Source organism: Bos grunniens, chromosome 8, assembly GCF_055505025.1.
Source record: "Bos grunniens cultivar Pamir isolate PY7600 chromosome 8, Bosgru_T2T1.0, whole genome shotgun sequence".
NCBI classification, from domain to species: Eukaryota; Metazoa; Chordata; class Mammalia; order Artiodactyla; family Bovidae; genus Bos; species Bos grunniens.
Window position 1 is genome coordinate 30,318,768 of NC_141172.1, and position 13,408 is coordinate 30,332,175.

Here is a 13,408-nt window from a genome sequence, read left to right on the forward strand (position 1 = left end):
GAAAGCCATAGGTGTTGATTGGAACCAGCTTCAGCTTCTCAACAGCTGTGTGTCTCCCATGTCCATGATGACACTCACCCGAAGAAAAAGCCGGCCATCTCTTTCATGGCCCAGCTGTTGAAACACCAGGAGGAATATCCCGAAGAAATACAAAGTCTATGGGCCTGGCTGCTTCCCATGACAAGCAGTGGAGCCAGCAGGTAAGCCATAGGCTTGTGCCCTGCTCCAGACTTCAGAGCCTGCAAAGTGAGGTGCTGCTGCTGCATTTCCACCTTTTATGTCTCATGAGCATTGTCTCCGTGGTCTACACTCACCTGAAATCATGCAGGGAATGAAATTCTGGCAATTTCATCATAGTTTAGTGGATAGAATGCTAATCTACCACAATGTAGTTTCAAACTTCCTTTATCGAACTGTCGATGAGATACCATAAAAATGATCTAGTGCAGTAGAGCTGAAACTCTAGGTACGTCGGAATTACCTGGAAGTCTTGTTAAAACACACATTTCAGGGCTTCACCTCCAGTTTCCAGTATTAATAGAAGGTACAGCAAATGGGTTTCTCCAAAGAAACAGACCAGTGTAATATGTGTGTACGTGTATTTACCAATTCCTTAAATAGATTTCTCTGGGTATGTTTTATATATATATATATATATATATATATATATATATATATATGTATGTAGTTGTAGTTGTTGTTCAGTCGCCCAGTCGTGTCCAACTCTTTGTGACCCCATGGACTGCAGCATGCCAGGCAATCTATATGGATATAGGGGCTTCTGTGGTGGCTCAGTGGTAAAGAATCAGCCTGAAATGCAGGAGACCTGGGTTTGATTCCTGGGTTGTAAAGATTCCCTGGAGAAGGAAATGGCAGCCTACTTCAGTGTTCTTGCCTGGGAAATCCCACAGATAGCGGGGCATGATAGGCTACAGTCCAGAGGGTTGCAAGAGTTGGACATGACTTAGAAACCTAACAACAACAACATATATAGATATATGGTATATTTATAGACAAACACACAAACTTATTTTAAGAATAATTCATGTGATTTTCTGGAGTCTGAGGATAATCTGGAGGCAATGTTTCTTCTTCTTCAGGGGATCTCAGTCTTTTTTCTCAAGGTCTTCAACCGATTGGATGAGGCTCAGCTACATTATAAAGTGTTTGTTTTTTTTTTTAAATCAAAGTTTACTGATTTGAATGTTAATCACATCCTGAGAATTACCTTCACAGCAGCATCTAGACTAGCCTTTGATCAAGTATCTTGGACACTTCATGACAGATAGGGAAACAATGGAAACTGTGGCAGACTTTATTTTCTTGGGCTCCAAAATCACTGCAGATGGTGACTGCAGCCATGAAATTAAAAGACGCTTGCTCCTTGGAAGAAAAGCTATGACCAACCTAGACAGCATGTTAAAAAGCAGAGACATTACTTTACCAACAAAGGTCCATCTAGTCAAAGCTATGGTTTTTCCAGTAGTCATCCTTCTCCTCCTGCGCTCAATCTTTCCCAGTTAAATAGACACAGAAAAGTAACCATCACAGTAGGATCTGAAAATTTGCAACTCTAGCAGGTTCTCTTCTCCAAGCATGCAATGCAAATCATTTTCTTTAACTTGACTCAGCCTACTTAAATTTTGTACCCTACCCTAGACTGATAACAGTTGTCAGGAAATTGCTATGCACTGATTGGCTTAAACCATTCAGGGTTATGTTAGGATAAATGAAAACAATGGGAATCCTTACTGATCAGCCAACTGATCTGCTGATATACATGTCATATGAACTGCACTGTATTAATACAGAAAGGAGAATATAACTTTCTAGAAACTCAATATTGTGTCTTTCCTACTTGGCAGCTCTTCTCTAGTGTTCAGGTATTTGGAAAGCCAAAGTAATAATTGTAGGATGGTCAGAATATTCGGTATACTTTATTGTGTTGGGAGGATTTTATTTTTTATGCCACGTTTGTTACCAGGAAGAATTCATGTAATCATTGGGTTCCACAGAAATGGGGATCAGATAGCATGACTGTATTTCACAATAATTTTTAATTATGGAAAATACTTAGAGACCTGAGTAAGGGAACTGCCCTGTTTTGGGGGCCATGGAAAGGCCTTCTATGTAGACTTTTTAAGTGTTGTAGGAAGTGGATTGCAGGAAGAAGGAATTGTTTTTACAACCTAAATCTTTCAGTTATTTAAAGCATTCCTCCCAAAAGCATACTTTAAGTTACAAAATTAAGGAGCAGTTATTCAGTTGTCCAAAACAAACTATACTGAGTCAATGTGCAATTATTACTCTTTATACTGCAATATAAAAAACAGTTCCTGTTAATTCATTTAAATGATGGGTTTACCTACTGTGCCTCCCTACACCACCCCAGAGAAGTATTACAGAGTCTTCTGTTTCAAGTCCACAGTTCCTCAAGGGGGTGGATATACCTGAATTCCTTTATGAGTCACAGGGGCCACAGAGAGTCAGCATGCAGGCAGTGGGATGCATCTGAAGCATGTTTCATTCTCTACACGGCAAATACTGATGGGCTGCACCTGCCTCCTGGGAGAGATGTGAAATGCAGCTGTATTGTTAAGTGTGAACACTGTCACACCAATCTCACAAAAATCACAGTTGTTGTGATACATACCCAGGGTATCAGTATCAGTGGGATATTTGCTCAGTGTGGCTTTTCAAGCCTCTTCCTTTTTTCTGGGGGGATGTGCTCCAGGTAGTGCTGATGGTAATCTGCTAAAGCCTGCTCAGAGTGATCTTCCTTCTGGCCCTGGGAAATTCCAAGTGAGAGGACTGTCTTTTTACATGGCCAATCATGGGATACTGATAATCCAAAGTAAACAACTTAGATAATTTTAAAAATTACCTATAATAACCTATTTAGTTGGCAGTAGGCTCTTTCATCAAGGTTCTATTATAATTTCTTTCCCTGCTAGCAGATCATTTAAGTTTCTCTTCAACTAGAAAATGTAATCACTGTGAAACTTTGAGGGGGAGGAATGAGTGCTTTATAAAGTACAAGGAAGTCTGGGAGTCTGCCTTCCTAGTTGTCTGATAATAATGGAAGCTACCACCTACTGGATGTCTCAGAAGTCACAGACAGTGTGCTACACACTTAACATGTTTCATCTAATTGTTAATTTTACTTAATTGTTATAGACACACTGGAAGAGAAGAAACAAAATAATGGGGACATTTAGAAGTGCAAAAACAAAGTACTTACTGTCATAACTGATTTGCCTTTCCTTATAAACCTATATATTACTATAATATGAGAATGGTTCAAGAGAAAACTAAATTTATTCCCATTTGGGATGTTTATCTCAGTCTAACCCCTACATTTCGGAGAAGGCAATGGCAACCCACTCCGGTACTCTTGCCTGGAAAATCCCATGGACGGAGGAGCCTGGTAGGCTGCAGTCCATGGGCTCGCTAAGAGTCGGACATGACTGAGCGACTTCACTTTCACTTTTCACTTTCATGCCTTGGAGAAGGAAATGGCAACCCACTCCAGTATTCTTGCCTGGAGAATCCCAGGGATGGGGGAGCCTGGTGGGCTGCCGTCCTTGGGGTCGCACAGAGTCGGACACAACTGAAGCGACTTAGCAGCGGCAGCAGCAATCCCTACATTTATATCTCTTACAGACACATATACAGACTTCTGGGTCTTCTCTCTCTTTTCTAGCTCTTCTGGTGGCTGGTGGGAAAGGGTAGGCTAGGGACATCATGTGATCAGGAGGCTGTTGGAAAAAAGAGAGCTTAGGACCTGCTTCTCAGGTGGAACTAATGGTAAAGAACCTGCCTGCCAATGCAGGAGACATAAGAGATGCGGGTTAGATCCCTGGGTTGGGAAGATCCCCTGGAGGAGGGCATGGCAACCCATTCCAGTATTCTTGCCTGGATAGTCCCATGGACAGAAGAGCCTGTCAGGGCTCCAGTCCATAGGGTCCCAAAGAGTTGGACACAACTGAAGCGACTTAGCACACACACATGTGGTTCTTGCACATTCATTTGGATCCTATTGTCCTGCTGACATCCAGTACTTCAATCTAAAGCTTGTTTACTCTGAGCTGTCTTTTCTCAGCAGAGTCATGGCCATCTTGTGCTGGGAACTTGCTTTTGTCTTGCTAGTGCTGCCTGCACCTTAGACTGAAATTGTCTGGTCTGAGATCCTTGGCTAAAGATTTTCCTCCTCTGTTTACGTCTCTTCTGACCTCCAACCTGCTCCCTCCCCCCACCCACACCTCAGCAACTCTGCATGGATATTTGCTCTAAACCACAGTATCCGTAACCTTAAACCCTTGTATTCTTCTCTAGGGCACATGGAAACCACTGGAAAACTTTGACACTATACAGGAACCAGAATGTTCTGGCAAGCTGCACTTGTGCTGCCACCGCTGGTTTTACTTTCTTGCAGCTGCCCTATTTTACTGTATGTGTTTGGGTGTCCTGTGAAGTGGTTTCCTTCCAGAAATTTGGATATGTTGGCCCCAAGCTCCATTTCTACTCCTGACTTTCCCGCCAACCTATTTAACTTATCTCCCTGCTCTGAGAATTCTTTTCATAAAAGATGAGAACACATAAATCTATTGCCTTCCTCCCCTTTCCATCTCCTTCTGACCTCTGGTAGAACTGGATTCAGTCTGCCTCCCTTTGATTCTTTGGGGCTGTATGGACGATTTTGAATAATGGCTGCCAATGATTTACCTCCCTGTGGTCTATGACCCTTTGCAACTGACTTTGCTGCTCCTGCCAACATGAGTCAGTTCACAGATTCTAATGTCGCCTTTGAAGCAATGAAGACAAAAGGCCAGAGAGAGTAAGCATTTACTCAGAGCCCTGTAGCTACTCAATAGTAGAGTGGAGCTTCAGCAGGAAGGGGAAGGGGGACAGATAAATTTCTTTGAAAAATCAATGATTTTATAAGGTCTAATTATTCCAGTGTTTCTCTTTTTGACTTATAGCATTTTTCTATCCACATATATTCAGTTGATGAAATGATTAATTCTCAAACCCAAGTATCTTGATTAGAGCATTAATCACCATGCAGCAAATTAGCTAAGCCTTAAGATTAAAAAAAAAAAAGTGTGTTAGTTTGTGTTGTCTATTTTTCAACCTATTGCTGCTTCTGCATGAAGAAAACAACACCTTAGGTGTGAAATATTAGCACAAAATATCACAGCATCTTGGTAAAATGTTATTTTCTACCCAAACACTTCTACCAAAGTGTTTCAGTTGACAGTTCTACTATTTAAAAAGCTCTCATCTTCCTCACTGGTTAATGTTCATAGTACATTAATTTTAGTCTTACAAAAAATCATGCTGTCTCTTAAGAACTCTGCTGGGTAAGGTGAACCTGAACACTGTTAATCCCTGGAATTGTCGATCAGAAACAGCAAATCTTTGTAATAGAAATGCCTTCATGTTACAGATATTATTTAGTTGTGGAAATTTTGCTTTTGAAATGACCATTTAGATCTTTGGCTGATTAAAGAAAATTGATGTACCAGTAGCACATAAAAATGCTATAAAGTAAAAGTAGAACACTTTACATAATTAAATTTAATGTATACATTGGTAAACCATATTCACATCTTAAAAATCAAATAAATCTGATATTTTGAATTTATCTGCTAATGTAGACTTCATGTTTATTAGAAAAAATGATTTTTGTTTAAAATAGAGGAACAATAGATGTCATCTAAAGAGATAAATTCAGATTAATGAGATTATTTTATAGAATTAAATTGAAGATCTTTTTATCTTATTCTGTTTGTATGCTCATATGTCTCTACTGGAGAAAAACATGTGATAGTAATATTTAAAGACAGCACTTTCTTTCCTTAAGTGTATTTGTTATTATAAGCTATAAATGTTTTATAAGTCTTTTTTCAGAAGAGCAAAATAAAGTTTAGAAAAAAGACGCAGAACCCTGGGTATGAAAAGATGAGTTTTGTGCCAATAAAGAATTTGTTGTGAAGTAATTTTTTGACTTTTAGTTTAAAAAGATTTACAAATTGCCCTGAGATTTTCTTTATAATAGATTGATCCTTTGAACTAGCTAAATGCTTTATGTTTGAAGGAACTCATTGTCTTTTTAAAGCCCTAAATATAGACTCCAAGTACCCAAGTGGGAGGATAATGTAATTTCTTTTATTTCATAGATTTGTAACATATTAGATGAAATAGGTCTATGGGTTTATGGAGACAATATACTTCACAGATTTAGTGTTTCAGTCTGTTCCTTATGGTTGAGATCTCCTCAGTCTCTGAAGTGGCATCTTACCATAACCTCTCAAAATATTTGTGCAGGGTGACACAGAGTTGGGCTAGGAAGTTGGAATACTGGGAGTAGACAGCAAAGTAGAATTTTTTTAAAGAGGGGAGGATGCATGTTAATTCAGGAAGCTGAATTAACTGTAGAGCTGGTCCCTGGGGAGGGGAAGCAACAGTTTGAATCATTGCTGAAAGCTTGTGTCAGACCCCCTTTGTTTTTCTGTGCAATTTTGAGTTGGTCCATGGAATAGACATTAGTTATCCTCAAGCAGCGGAGAAGGCAACGGCACCCTACTCCAGTACTCTTGCTTGGAAAATCCCATGGACGGAGGAGCCTGTTAGGCTGCAATCCATGGGGTCGCTAAGAGTCGGACAGGACTGAGCGACTTTACTTTCACTTCTCACATTTCACTTTCATGCATTGGAGAAGGAAATGGCAACCCACTCCAGTGTTCTTGCCTGGAGAATCCCAGGGATGGGGGAGCCTGGTGGGCTGCCATCTATGGAGTCGCACAGAGTCGGACACGACTGAAGTGACTTAGCATAGCATAGCATCCTCAAGCAGGTGTGATATCAGCTGATTGGCAGCATTACATAGCGTGGATAGACCTAGAGGGACAGCACTCGGGAAGATGTACCTGCTATCAGCTATCAGACACTCGAGGTCTGAGCACAGTTTTGGGTGTACAAAGAAACTGCACTTCTGGGAAGAAATAGAGGAAGAAAACCCCAACTGGTGCATTTAAAACTATCAATTCCTCAGTCCTATGCTGGTGAGGATAGGAATATAATTCCCATCTTGATCTGGATGCATTTAGGTATTACCTCTGGTAGCTCAACTGGTAAAGAACCCTCCTGCAATGCAGGAGAACTTGGTTCAATCCCTGGGTTGGGAAGATCCCCTGGAGAAGGAAACCACTACCCACTCCAGTATTACATGGACTGTATAGTCCATGGGGTCGCAAAGGATCAGACATGACTGAATGACTTTCACTTCACTTCTTAGCTTACAGATTGAAGCTAACAGTGTTTATTCTTGAAATAGGGCTGTGAGAGAAGGGGTAGCCTCATCTGTGGCTCATAGGGATGGGGCTATTGGAAAATTGAGAGATTTAAGAAGGAAAAGTTTGCTTCCCTTAAGTTCATCCTCCAAAATTGCAGCATACTCAGAAGTAGAGACACATTGGCACTCAAATTACAGCTCTTTTTTTTTTTTTTTTTAAATGGTATTGCTACCCTAAAGATAGAAACTCACTATGAGGCTGAAGAGATACTCATTCTACAATGTATCCCTCGAATTTTTAAATAAAAGTCCATATGTGCAACCCTGATGAATTATTTGCTAGATAATTCTGGGAAATTTTTGTAACTAAGTTTTACCTTTGTTAGATATAGTTTATATCTATATAAAGTTGAGCTTTAATAACTTTTATGAAGTAAATTATATTGACACACTGACTAGCTTTATAATTTCATGAGGCTTTAGTTTTGTTTGATTGTCCTCAGATGCATGTGGCCTTTTGCTAGTTTCACTTACAACTGCACTGGACTTCTCTCTACTTTTGCCTGTTGTTGTTCATGTCTGACTTCTTGGACTGCAGTACGCCAGGCTTTTCTGTCCTCCACTATCTCCCAGAGTTTGCTCAAGTTCATATCCATTGAGTCGGTGATGCTGTCTAACCAGCTCATCTTCTGCTGCCCTCTTCTCCTTTTGCCTTCCATCTTTCGCAGCATCAGGGTCTTTTCCAATGAGTTGGCTTTTCGAATCAGGTGGCCTAAGTATTGGAGCTTCAGCTTCAGCATCTCTCTACTTATCTGAAATATTTTTGAATTTTCCTGAATAATACAAGATTTTGAATTTGCAACTGGAAAACTCAGACCATCATTTTTCCTTGAAATCATATTTTCAACACTGAATATTTAAAAAGCAAAGCATTGTATACCATTTAAAGAAAGATCCACCTTTTATTATAAAGTTGAGATTGTATTGAGTATACCACTTCAAATACTTAGTATTTCCTCCACATACTATACAAAGACAGTTGATTCTTATTATTCCTAGGTTTCGTATTTGCAAATTTACTACAAGTTAAAATTTGTTTATGACCCCACGGTCAATACTGGTAGTGCGTCCGTGGTCATTCCATGAACAAGCTCAGAGCAGTGAAAATGAGTCACTAAATAGTGCACACCTTCCCAGCTCAGGTTGAAAACGATGATGCACGGCCTTCTTGTTTTAGTGCTATATTGTAAGCAACTTCTTTTGGCCATCTCTTTAGTGTATGTTTTACATTTCTGTACTTTGTCTTGGTAATTATGTTACTTAAAATGGCCACTAATTACAGTGCTGAAATGCTGTCTAGTGTTCCTGAATGCAAGAAGGCTGAAACCTGCCTAAAGGAGAAAATATGTGTGTCAAATAAGCTTTGTTCAGGGATAACACAGTGCTGTAAGTCCAATGGTAGTGAAACAGCAATATATAGTAAACAAGGTGTCTAGTTGGTGCTAGTAGTAAAGAATCTGCCTGCCAATGCAGGACACATAAGAGATGCAGGTTAGATCCCTGGGTTGGGAAGGTCCCCTGGAGGAGGAAATAGCAACTCACTCCAGTATTCTTGCCTGGAAAATCCTGTGGACAGAGGAGCCTGGCGGACTATAGTCCATAGAGTCCAAAAGAGTCAGATACACCTGAAGCAACTTAACAGGCATAATTGAAAATACACATAAAGATATGTATTGTCTTATTAAAATGTGATCGGAGGGAAGTCAACACAATGTTTTAAAACAATTTTCCTCCAATTAAAAGATAAATCACAAAAATATTAAAAACAATGTGACCAGAAGTTGGCAAAAACCTAATCCTGCATTTCCCCTAGAAACAACAGATCAGCTGTTGCCAATTCAGTATTCAGAGCACCTTGATGAACTTCCTTTGACAATTTTCCTCTAAGAAGAGCATGTGTATCAACACCCAGCTATTCCCAGATTGTTTCTGTTTATCCAAACAAATACCACACAGTCTTACATGTCTTACCATATTCAAGCTGTTAACCTTGGTATCTAACTCCGTCATTCCCCAGATGCCCTGACACTGTGTTGGGGCTCCATTTAAGAAAATCACCCATCACTTGTGTTTGCCTTTAGCTGACACCAGATGTATCTTTCCTTAGTACACTATGGGAAAAAGATAATTAAAACCTCTAGGCTTAATGACCTACCTCCTAAGAACCTGACAATTTGTAATTCCTATTTCTAATTAGGGTTAAGGAAGTTGGTTCAATTGCTTGGATATCTCTGTTTTTGAGGTGGAAACTGAATGGGTTTTGAAGAAGTGTATCAGTTGCCTTTGGCTGGCTCCCTAGGGACAAAATCAGAGTTGAACTTTTGGAGAGACCCCAGGGTTTGTCACCATCTGCAGGGACTGTTTGCATTTTTCTTAAGTAAATCACACTCTTAAATCAACAGGGAAATGGCTTCAGTGTTCCTCAGTTTCTATTAACTGCAGCTAGAACTCCTAGAAATACAAAAATCACTTGAAGATCAGATTAGTATCCTAGACAGGGACTGGAAATGGGTGATTTCAAGTTTAATGGGGCATTGGCTTTTATGGAGTCTTGTCTGCTAGCCTAATTCTGTATAGAGATTATTTTATTTAATCCACACAGCAATCTGATGAGGTAGATACTATCATTAATTTAATTTCTTCAGCTCAGGAAACTGAGTCTTACAGAGGTTCAGGAGTTTGTGTAAGGTCGTGGAGCTAAGCAGTCAGGATTGAAATGCAGACAGCCCAGCTCTGCAGCTGGCATTTTTCACTACAACAGTCTCATTCTCTACTGCTTCACTTATACAGACTCTTCCCAAATGTATTGAGCCCCAAATTTCTCACACAGTTATAAAAATATAAGGCCAGATTAACATTAACCTGAATGATAACATCATGACAGGTGGGCAATTCTAAAGCACATTTTAAAAGAAATAAATGCTTCCAAGGGAGGTCAGTGCCTTGCTCACTAATCCTTCATTTTCCCTTATCAACCAGCACCAAGTGATTAACTTGAAGTCAAAAGTCCTTCCTTGAAGCTTGTCCTCAATCTCTGGGCTGGCTCAGTTTCAAAGCTACCCAGGGCTGCTTATCGTTACCAGATGGCTATCTTTTCTCTGACTCAGCTGCACTGGGTTTGTTCACCCTATTTAGGCTATTTAAAGACAGTGAAAAGGATGGCTGTATTTTTCTTTTCAAGTCCTGAGAGACCCTGCATACGTTCTCGAGCATCCTCAGGAGGAAAAAAAAAAAAAAAGTTCCTATCAAGGACATCTTGCTACAGAGGACATTAAACGTCTGTGAGTTTTTTCCACCAATCTGAAAATCTGTCCACTTCACACTCATTTATCTCCACTGTCCCAACAGATAATTCAAAATGGAGAAAGGAGCAGTCAAAACATACAGAATATCTTTTCCCATCTCTATCTGCCTATAACTATGCCTTCAATTTATAAATGGCCTCAGAATTCCCAGACTTATTTTCTTAAAGGATTCACACTTCTTATGGGGGCCAGTAAATCTTGACAAAATGAACTAGAGAACTAATTTTAGTAGGGTACTGAGAAAAATAAGGGTTTTGTTATTCATTGAATCAGTTCTTAGAACTTAAAAGCACAGCCATGAATTTTGTGATTTTTTCACTGATTCTGCAGGAAAATATCTTTCCAAAAGATAGAGAGAATGACAATGAGAGAACCAGTAAAGAACTATCATCATAATAGTAGTAGCCATATAATAACCTCTTCCTCTGTGCCAGGTACAGTGTTTGACTTTGTGTACATCATCTTAGGTATAGCCTTCTAGCTGGGCCTGATGAAGACTCGGGGGGGTCTCAAGGTTCCAGTTTTTGAAAAGCCTGTTTAAGAACAAGAACAGAAAATGATGTATAGAAGCAAACATTTAGATTGAGAAAAGTTATCAAAATAAATTAGAGATTCTTAACTCACAAATATAGACATTACAAAATCCACAAAAACAGTGTTTTAAAATATTAATTACTGGACACACTTGTAATTTTTTTGCCCTTTTTTCTTTGATGGAACACTGATGTCCCCATATGAAATGATGCTGTACTGTCTTTTATCTCTAGGAAAAAAAATGGAAATATGCCTACTATAAGATTTTAAATAGGTTTATCACTTTGATGTAATAATAGGTTTATAAATAGACTGAGAGCTTCCTGAATTTGGGGGATGACTGTGCTATTTTGATTCTGGGCAGCTAGAATAGTGAGTGATATATAAAATGCATTGAAGTTTGTTGAATAAAGAAGTAATTCAGCTATGGAGAAGGGTTAGGGTAAAAGGTGATACAGTTTAACTGGGAAATTTACTACTTCAGATGTTAAGAAATGTTCCATGTGTCTCCCTCTTGTCCATGGAATGCACAGGAATTCCTAATGAAGCCTCCTTCATGCTCAGCCCAAGCTCTCCTGAACCAATCGATATTTGTTGACCCGGATGTGCTGTGTGACTCTCTATTACTGTTTTAGATGAAAATACATAATGAGCACAAGTTTTTAGGATCTAACAAGGAGGCACGACAAGACAAATGCTGCATTGTGTTCTATTCTCAGGACACCCGCTCTAGTCTAATCACCCCAATCATCTTCCTTGGCATCAGCTCAATGGTCTTTGCCAATTACCATTAACATATGTTTTCTCTGAACCCCTACAGAATCCATCCCGGCAATGTGAGAAATAAAGGAAAATAAAAAGAAAACACATTTTGTAAGATAAAAGGTTTTCCTTTTTTCCTTTTAAATAAAATGAGCTGGGAAGAGGCAAAGAACTTTTATGATTCAGTAATGGCCAAGATATGATACTCTCTAGCTCACAAATCAAAGAGCCTCAAGCTGCAAAAGCTTCAATTTTGAACAGAACAGCTCAGGGCCAGGAAAAATGTCATCCCTTTTATAGGTTCAACAAAATTCTTCTGTTTTTCATCTTGCAACACAGGCATTAGATCAGCTCTTCAAGTCCCTGGGATGTCAGGAATACTGACTTGTGTGCACTTTCTAAAACACAGGGTCAAGTGCAAATAAATGCTACAGAAGAAGAGGAAATAACAGTAGAGAAACCCAAAATGTCTGAGTAAAATCTTGACTGGAGGAATGTCATGTAGAGTTCTTTGGTGTCACATAAATACCCCCTAAGTCTTATCAACATGTGCACTTTCACTAATGAGAGTGGCCAGCTTAGAAGACAGTGGATTCTGTAGGCAACGTCATGTTACAGACTGTTCTTAGGCACATTGAAAATTTGGGACTGAAGGATAAAACTGGCTCTGAAGGTTTATTATGGAGAACAAAATGTTTAAAAGAAAGAGCAAGCTCTGAACTTAACCTAAACTTCTTATCCACTTATGTTTTCTGACTTCCATAATGATACTTCAAAGCTGACATCCATAAGTCTGCATTTAAAGAATTTCCTCTTATTATTCAACTAGTTTTAAGTTATAATAGTCCTCTGTTTCAATTTTTCCACTATAAAGTTTTATTTTTACATTAAAAAAAAAAAAACACTAGAACTAAGGAGAATTAGGTACTACTTTGGAAAGGAATAGTGCAGTGTTTAACGTTTTTGCTGTTGTTCACTCGCTCAATCGTGTCTGACTCTTTGTGACCCCATGGACTGCAGCATGCCATGTTTCCCTGTCCTTCACTATCTCCTGGAGTTTGCTCAAACTTATGTCTTTTGAATCAGGGATGCCATCTAACCATCTCTTCCTCTGTTGTCCCCCCATCCTCCTGCCTTCAGTCTTTCCCAGCATCAGGGTCTTTTCCAATGAGTTGGCTCTTTGGATCAGATGGCCAAAGTACCGGAGCTTCAGCTTCAGCATCAGTGCTTCCAATGAATATTCAGAATTGATTTCCTTTAGGATTAAGTGGTTTGATCTCTTTGCTGTCCAAGGGATTCTCAAAAATCTTCTCTGGCACCACAGTTCGAAAGCATCAATTCTTTGGCATTCAGCCTTGTTTATGGTCCAACTCTCACATTTGTACATGACTACTGGAAAAACCATAGCTTTGACTGTATGGACCCTTGTTGAAAAAGTAATGTCTCTGCT

The 13,408-nt window shown here is 39.3% G+C and overlaps 1 long non-coding RNA gene across 28 annotated transcripts in view; it reads left to right on the plus strand.

Moving 5' to 3' along the window:
• Positions 1-13,408, plus strand: part of LOC147366889 (uncharacterized) — a 1,020,561-nt gene that overhangs the window by 361,018 nt on the left and 646,135 nt on the right. The gene's annotated exons all lie outside the window — the stretch shown is intronic.